This window comes from Callorhinus ursinus, unplaced genomic scaffold, assembly GCF_003265705.2.
Source record: "Callorhinus ursinus isolate GAN/ISIS: 27379988/994484 unplaced genomic scaffold, GSC_fseal_2.0 scaffold2, whole genome shotgun sequence".
In the NCBI taxonomy this organism is placed as follows: Eukaryota; Metazoa; Chordata; class Mammalia; order Carnivora; family Otariidae; genus Callorhinus; species Callorhinus ursinus.
Window position 1 is genome coordinate 47,452,507 of NW_027397064.1, and position 9,166 is coordinate 47,461,672.

Here is a 9,166-nt window from a genome sequence, read left to right on the forward strand (position 1 = left end):
TAGAGAGTCAAGAAATCTTGTTTATCTGAAACTTTATTCCATTATTTTAGGGGGAAAAGTGAAATCAGAAGGTGAGAAAAACATATTATGTGGAAAGCTCACTCCAATAACTTTCTCCTTTATCAGGTATCAAGTTAATCCTGACATGGTGTCTGATTTTCTAGAGAGTCCACAAAGAGGATTTTCCTTTCATATCTAATGCCATTGACCTGCTTTGTTGCTTTGCTTTTTTCCTCCCTAGCAGCTTGGTAGTCATGCAGAGAGAAAGTCATACTAAAGATTAGTATTACATTCCCAAGCTTGACCTTAGTTCCAAAATAAGAGATGGCCTTCAGTTAGGAAAAAATAGAGAAGTGACTCTATAAGTTCAAGGGAGCTTCTTCAGTAAATTCAATGAAGAAATTGTATCAATGAAAAAAGAAAGCTATTTTAAAATATACATTATAAATATGGGTAAATAATATGTAGCAGGGGCCTTCAGGTAAGGGCAGGTCCTCAAATTTTAAAGCCTTGATAAATGTAAGATAAGAAAACTTACTAATTTAAAATTGTATATAGTACTATTTTTCTATAAAATTCATCTACTTTATGCATCTGATAAAACAACTATATTAGATTATTTAACAACACAAATATACAAAATTATCAAAATGTGTTCTCTGGGAAAAAAATACAAGTCAAAATTTTTAAAAAATGGGAATGTTTAGACTAAGTGTCCAATAGCTCTATCACACCATAACTAGTTATTTCTCTAGAAAAATGTGGACTGGAGACTTGATGACCTATATAAAATGCTATTTAAAGCCAAATTGTCTCTGGCAATAAAAGACTACCTTGTATCAGACCAGCCCTCCTGGCGAGAACAACAATAAAGTCTCAATAAAATATAAAACCAACCAACCAAAGAAAAAATGCTGTTTGAAAGGGTCAGGGTAAAACAATACAGCCAGAAATGGACAGGCTAAAATCATAGAGGGAAGGGCAGCACATTAAGGTGAGCATTTACCTCCGATATGTCCCCTCAGGACACATTCCAAAACACTGTGCTAGGGATAGGGGCCAATCAAAAAGAATGACTTAGGGGTTTGCTGGACTAGAGAGACAGTTTAGAGTTCTGTGTGCAAAGCACACAGATAGATGAGTCTTAAGTAGCCAACATAGTCTGTAGGAAGAAATCACAGGAGCTGAATACCCTAAGTATTCTGCCTGCAATTATTTGCCAAGGTGACTGCCAACTCTTAAGCATTCTGTAACCTGAGACAAAAATAAGAAAGGAGCTAGCAAGGTGCTTAAGGTCTGAGCAGGAATCCCTGCAATCTACAGATGCTGAAGAGCTAGAGATTGCAGTTCAGAGCCTGAAAAAGTAGAAAGTCCTAAGAAGTAGCCCAGTCTTCAGTTAAGACCCTTCAGGGCTATGCTTTAGGAGTAAGCACAAACCAGAGTCTGAAACACAGCTTTGATTGGATTAAGATGACCTGTTAGTATTCTAGCTTCATGAGAAAGTTATATTATTTCTGGGGGAGTATACCAACATTTAAAGTCTTAACAGTGTCACTGTTAAGAGTGTCACTGTTAGAGAATCTTTGAAATTCAAAAAAAATATATCACCACACATGGAAAACTGGACTAAATGACCAAAATCTAAGGAATAAGTTGAAAAAAGAAATAAAGAATCATAAAATAAATAAAAGAAATAAAAGAAATAAAATCATAGGATAGCTAGATACAGAAGTTATCAAATTCCAGTGGTTTAAAATCATCATGATTCAAAAGCCGAAGAGATGGAAAATGTAACCAGATAACTGGAATCTATAAGTGAATCAAATGGATAGTTTTAAGCTGAAAAGTATGATGCAAATAACAATAAAATATAATTAACAGACTACACACACATATCAGACTAGCCACAGGAAAGGAGAAAATTACAGAACTGGAATAGGACTGAAAAAATAACCCAGTTGAAATAAAGAAATTATTAAAAAATGGAAAATATGGGGCAGAAATGACATATGAAATAAAATGAAATGCCAACATACAGATAAATTAAAGTCTCAAATGAAAGGATTCAGGAATTTCCCAGAAATACTGGTTTTCAAAATAGACTTCAAGCCAAATAGTTAAGAAACATAAATTTCAAGCAGTGTATATTCAAAGAAATAAGCATTTAAAACATCACAGAGTAAAACTGTTAAAAATTAAAAAAAAAAAAAACAAATATTAAAAATAGACAGACAAACCTAGAAGCTGACTCTCAACTAGAGAAAAAACTGATGGTTACCACAGGGGAGGTGGGGAGATAGTGAAATAGGTAATGGGGATCAAGGAGGGCACTTGCTGTGATGAGCATCTTGTATTGTATTGAAGTGTTGAATCACTGTATTGTACCCTGAAACTAATACTACACTGTATGTTAACTAACCGGAATTTAAATAAAAATGCCAAAAAATAGCCAAACAGGCAAAAATTTTCAAAAGAGGGAAAATGAGAACATAAACCGACTTTTTAATTAAAAAAAAATGGAAGCCTAAAGACAACCTTGAACTGGTAAGAGAAAATTAATGACCCACCCATAATCTTAGCCCCAGGGACAATATTCTTTACCAAAAAGAAGAAAAACAGATAGGTTTTCAAAGAGAGGGAGAGAAGATGTACAGCTAGTAAACTAGTAATAAAAACAGCATTAAATGAATTTTATCAGAGTAATGGAAAATAATCACAGTTTCAAGAAAGAAAATAATAGCTGAAAAGTATTAGGGTAAATATAAATAAATATCTTTATTTAAAGCATTAATAATAACTTCTTGTGGGCTACCAAATATGGGTAGAATTAACTTACTTGACCAAAAAAAGAAAAAGAAAAAGGAAAAAAAGCACAAAAGCCAGTAAGGTAGTAAATGAACCTAAACTACAGTAAAATCCTAGCATTGCTCAGGAAGTGGTAAAATCATTTATCTATCTATTTATAGACTAAAAAATAGTAAATATTATAAGTAACCATAGCAATACTAGTTGTTGTTGTTTTTTTTTTTTTAGATTTTATTTATTTATTTGACAGAGAGAGAGAGAGCACAAGCAGGGGGAGTGGCAGGCAGAGGGAGGAGAAGCAGGCTCCCCGCTGAGCAAGGAGCCCAGATGCGGGGCTCAATCCCAGGACCCTGGGATCATGACCCGCAGATGCTTAATGACTGAGCCACCCAGCAATACTATTTTTAAAATGTATAAGTTGTAACAAAAACAATATTTGATTAATTTTCACACTGGATGTAGTCTAATTTCATAGTGTTCTCTGTATCAGATGTCTTGTTGATCATCATCCAACCTTCAGTAAACTAATGTTAAATATCATAGTTCTGTTCAGGTTTCAAAGAAGAGTTGAGAGATACTGAATAGCAGTGGGGCACCCCCTCTCTGACATTAGTGTCTACCTGGTAGCAGTCAACTATACTCAGAAGTAGAACAAGTTCTGTCCAATAGAATAGCAATCTAATGTTCGGAAGCAGTAGTTAGCCATGCAGAATATGTAGAATTTTCTCCTGAGACAACAACTAGAGAACTCTCAAAAACATGAGGGGGGGTCTCTTTGAGAAGCTTTTCTGATAATTCATTCAGCCATTTCTTTCTTTAACAAATGCTTATTTGAATACTTACTATGTAAGAAGTGCTTTATAGGATCTAGAGATTTTGCAATGAATAAGGTCTCAGGCAGGAGATAGGGATCAAAAATAAAAGGATAATCAAATGAATACTTAAATATCTGTTGGCCATAACTGTCAAAAAGAACAATAAAACAGGGTGAGGAAGCAGCAGGATGTGCTGGAGGAAGAGTTGTTCTTTTAGGGGAAGTAGTTGGAAAGCCCCCTTTGATAAGGTGGTGTGTGTGTGAAGGCCTGAGTCAAGTGAGAGTTCTAGTCGTGGCGATGTCTGGGGGCACAGCATTCTGGACAGAATGGAAACATGAAGGACTTGAGAAATTTTTAGTTTGGTGTATTTGTGGAGAAAGCACAAAGCTAGCATAGCTGGGCTCAGTGTGCTTGCAGAGAGTGAGAAAGGGTAAGGTGACACAGGTGAAGGGGCCAGGAGAGAGAAGGTCATGGAGGTGATGCTCAGGGCTGGGATTTATAATCTGAATGAGATGTTTGTAGACATTTGCGTAGCTGTTGTCTGGACAACAGATCGTGGAAGGAGGAACAGTGGGAGGGTGAAAGCCATTTTAGAAATTGTTACAACCCAGAGTGGTAGCAATACAGGTGGTGAGAAGTGCCTAGATACAGTTTGAAGGCAGAGTACACAAGATCTGCAGAAAGAGTAGATGTGAGTGTGAAAGGAACACATAAGGGTGATGCCAAGACTTTTGTCTTCAGAAATAGGGACAATGATTTAAGAGCAGACTGAAGGGAGTAATTACAAATTCTTTTTTGGATACACTGAGACAGTATTAGACATTAAACATTTATTCAATAAAAAAGTATTCAGTGTCTTCTTTATGACTAATACTTTTTTCAGTGTTGGGGTTTCTGCTTTTATTGAGCTTTCTAGGTGGAAAGGCCTATAAATATATAAGCAAATAACATATATGTAAATGGGACAAAGTCAGAGTTGCAGTTGACATGAAGGACATCTATAAGGTGATTAACTCTGTTTAGTGAGAATGAGTTACCATTTACTTTTTTACTATTGTTTTTTAATATTTTCTCGTATTATGACAATGATCATGTAAAAAATATAGCCTACGATTTGAAAAATGAATTCTGTAGATTGATTTCAATAATTTCATTTTATTCTTTTATTTCTCCTGTCACTGATTTAATTATCATCTTATATGGTTTTTATTTCAACTTTTAATTCTTTATTTTCCACATCGGTCCAAAAAATTTACAGAACGCCTGGCTGGTTCAGTTGGCTAGGTGTCTGCCTTCAGCTCAGGTCATGATCGAGTTCCACATCAGGCTCCTTGCTCAGAGGTGAGCCTAGTTCTCCCTTTGCCTGCTCTCTCTCTCTCTCTCTGACAAATAGATAAAATCTATAAGAACAAAAAAAAGAAGATGGTTTATACATATAAATAGAAAGCTACAATCCCATCACATTCATAGAGATTTATGATCTTGAGGTGATAAAGACATATAGATTTGTTAAAAAGGAAATTTACTTAGCAAAACTAAAGCCAAACCAAGCCAAAAAATTCTCTATTACACACAAAATACAGACACAATTTATTTCTACTTATAAACAGATTTTTTTTCCTTGGGGAAAAATAAGCTGTTATTTGGGACACATGACATGTTCTAGAAAATATTACTTTAGCAATCATCACATTTTCTAATATAGCAATATTTTTTTTCCTCAAGTGGTAAACACTGTCTTTCAGGTTTCTTCTTTTGAAAATTTGGGATAAGTCATGAACACGTACACTTGACCTGTGTATGTTTATACTTTTAACTATCTCTTTTTTTAATTTCTCAACTATATATAACTCACACATAATATGGGCTTAAACTGATGGAGGTGTATGGTCTGAGTATTACTCTTTGCCTGAGGAAATAGAAAGGCAACAAGCAAATGTCACGATCCTCTATTAGTACAGACACTATCTTAATTTAAGATTATAAATTGCAAAGTAGGTTTTCAAACAGAATTATTTTAATGTCTCTCCTCCAACATCTTACTACTCAAAAGAATAAATGGTTTTTTAGAGAACATAATGCCTCTTACCTCCCACCTATCTAGACTTACTTTCACCAAGGTAAATTGGTGTCTTCAGCCATGCCAGAATTTAAAATTAAATTTGAATTAAAATTAACACTTCCTTTCTCCGGCATAGGTGAGGATGGGGCAAAATAGGGTAGGAGGAGATAAAAGGAGACAAGATGTTTTCATGAAGCTGATCTTTCTTTTCCTATCTCTCCTTTGCTATCCAAACCTGCCTGTAGACCCTCAAAGATAATATTTTTAGAAACAAAATAAACATATGTGCTGTGATTATGCACAAAAGCCACATAAACTAAGTACTTGTATTAAAAGGGGGGGTGGGAAGAGAGAGAGTGAGAGAGAGAGAGATAATAAAACAATTCAGAGTTAGAAAACTAAGGTCCTTTGTAATTACTAATAAGGTTTGGAAAGCTAGAAAGTGACAACTCAATTTGCATGAAAGTACTGTGTTACTCACTGAAAATAATCCAGTATCATCAAAGATCTCCAGATGCTGAGGTAAAAGAGTATCTTATTGTTTCTTAATGAGGAAGAAGTGAGACTTCCATGATAAATCATGAATTTACTTTAAAGGTCACTGTATACAAATCTATGTTACATATGTATACATGTGTGAAATATAATAGGTATGCATCAGATACAAATTTTATCTATATTATTTTCAATATGTAGCTTTGACAGTCCTCAAATTTTATTTTTTCCTATCTATAAAGTATCACGAATCCTTTCAGAAATTATTATAAATACATGACATTGACAAAAACTGCATGACTATTACTCTAAATATTGTGGAACGTGTTATAAAGCAGATATTTTATGGAGTTCATGACCAAAGAGCATTAGCGACTCCCTTCTTGACAAGCTCTGAATTAATTAATTGGTTCTTTTCATAAGGCATTGAGCTAATGACTCATAAATTCAAAAGAAGCATTAGTCAGATGCTTTCTACTTTCTACTTAAAATATTGTTAATATTTATCCATGCATTGAGTTTTAGTTCTTTTTAAATAAATTTAATTCCTAATTCCATGGCCACTTATATAAATTTTCTTTAAGAGGTTGTTACTCTAGTTAACAATAGTAATGCTTCAGCGTCCAGCATAGGGACTAGCAGGCAGTATTTTTCAAAGGTGTGTTGGCATACCAGGTAAATAACACCCATTACAGAACACTGTATTTATGAAGTTTCTTCCTTCTGTATTTCGACCTTAGACCAAGTCTTGCTGACTACAGCATTAGCCTACTCTTTAAAATCATTTTAATTGTAAATGTTCCATGTGCCATTATGATTACACAGTCATGTCTCATTCTTTTTTTATTAAATTGTTTTTTCACGCACCCATTTAGCATTAGCAAATCATTATAAACTAACCAATTAGACTGATTTTCCATAAGTTTCTTCAGAAAATAAATTCCATAAGCCCTGTGAGTCTTTAAATACTGTATCTTTATGGATTTAGTAATTATTGTAAAATATCATAGGAGGTACCTCAGTACCTGAGTTCAATAGAGCCATTACTTATAGTTTCTTTCTTAGAAGATGTCCTTCTAGATAATGAAATGATAAATTTGATACTATAGAACAAGTGACACCAGATATTTTTTAGTGATTTCCACAGAATACACTGTTTCATATTTTGGCTTATTGGATACACACACCCACAAATATTCACACATATAATACTTTAAGTATAAAAGTTTTAGAAAGAATTTGCTATAAAACCACTAAAAGTTATGTTAGATTATTCCTTTCTTACTTTTAGTTTTACAATTATTCCCTTCAAATTACATTTTCCATTAAGACTATCAAAGTTAAAGTTAAATATAGTCAGAAGGTCTTCTCCACCTGCCTTGTCCTCACTATATGAAAACATTTAAGAATATTAAACCTTTTTCTTCAGAAGTAACCAGACTCTACCATTACATGTTTTTATCCTCAGTGAAATGTTTTTTCTTTTTTTCTTTTTTCCTTTTTTTTTTTTTTCTGGAAGACCCTGACCTAATCACTAAAGATTAGATTTTTTGAAGGAGTTACTTCTCCTCTAGAGCAAATGGCCACTAAATGAAGTTTTTTTAACTTACAGAATACTTATGTCTGGTCATCTTTCTTATAAGTATCTAAAAAAAGGAAAATGTATATGCATGAACATCCCTACCGAAAATGAAATCTAAATACTTTTGTGTTGGGGAAATACTTATTTTTTAAAAGATTATTTATTTACTTGAGAGAGAGTGAGTGAGAGAGAGAGAGAACAGAGGGAGAAGGAGAAGCAGACTCCCCGCTGAGGCGAGAGCCGGATGCAGAGCTCGATCCTAGGACCCTGAGATCATGACCTGGGCCGAAGGCACTTAACTGACAGAGCCATCCAGGCGCCCCTATGTTGGGGAAATATTTAAATTGAAATGAAGCATTATAGCCTTAGTATGAAAGTGAACTTTCAACCTGAATATAACTTATTGACATATATTTATCTTAAATGTACTTCAGAATTTCTACAAAGTTCCATTTGCTAATAAGATTTCTCCAGTTTTTCAAGGTCTTTACTAGTTTTCACATTCATGCCCTTTTCACTGCATTTTGAATAATTTCTGAAAGTTCCAAAAGCCAATTTTTCCTCTTCCCTGAACGTCTATATTTTTATTTCATTTTTCTCATTAGTTTTAGCTCTATTTTCTCAATATTAAGGATCCTGTTCCTCTTTTATCCTCCTTCTCCTAACTGTATTTTCTTCAATGCTATGCTTTTTAATTTTACTACCCTTGCTGGACCTTGATCCTGAGACTTCACTTATCTTTTAAATATCAATGAAAGTAGATCATAAATACATATTAGGCATTTTATCTATGGTCAGTCATTTTCAATCACACTTCTTATTTTACCTTTAATCTGCTCCCTTTCTAGTCATGTTGTAAGCAATTATATTCTCTTTTTTATTTACTGAAGTTCACACTTCTGGCTAAGGTGACCATGTAATTTATCTCTCAAGTTGGGACATATTTGTGAGTAAAGGAAGGCAGTATTAACAATTCCATAGGGGTAGCTGAATTTAACCAAATCTATCTCACTCAAATGAGAATATACAGTCACATTACATCTGGAAGACTACAGATTGAAGAGTCAAGAGTTAAGTTGTGCTCTATCTCTTTTGTGTTCATATACCAATAGCTGTAAAAACTGTTGCTTCTGATTTAAGTGGGAGAAAAAGAAACCATTCTTAGCAGGCAAAAAGTGGATGGGTACAGAACTAGGAATTTGCTGGGCACAGAACTGAAAAATTAAGAAAGAGCTGGAGATGAAAAGCTTATAATGTCAAAGAAAGTAGGAAAGCTTTCCTTATTAGGCAAAAGTAGGGAATCACAGCAAATAGATGTAGTATAATGGAATTTTTGAATGAAGTATAGTTACAAATCTAAAACAGCAAATTCTAAGCATGAGAGGACGATAGTGATACAAATCTTAT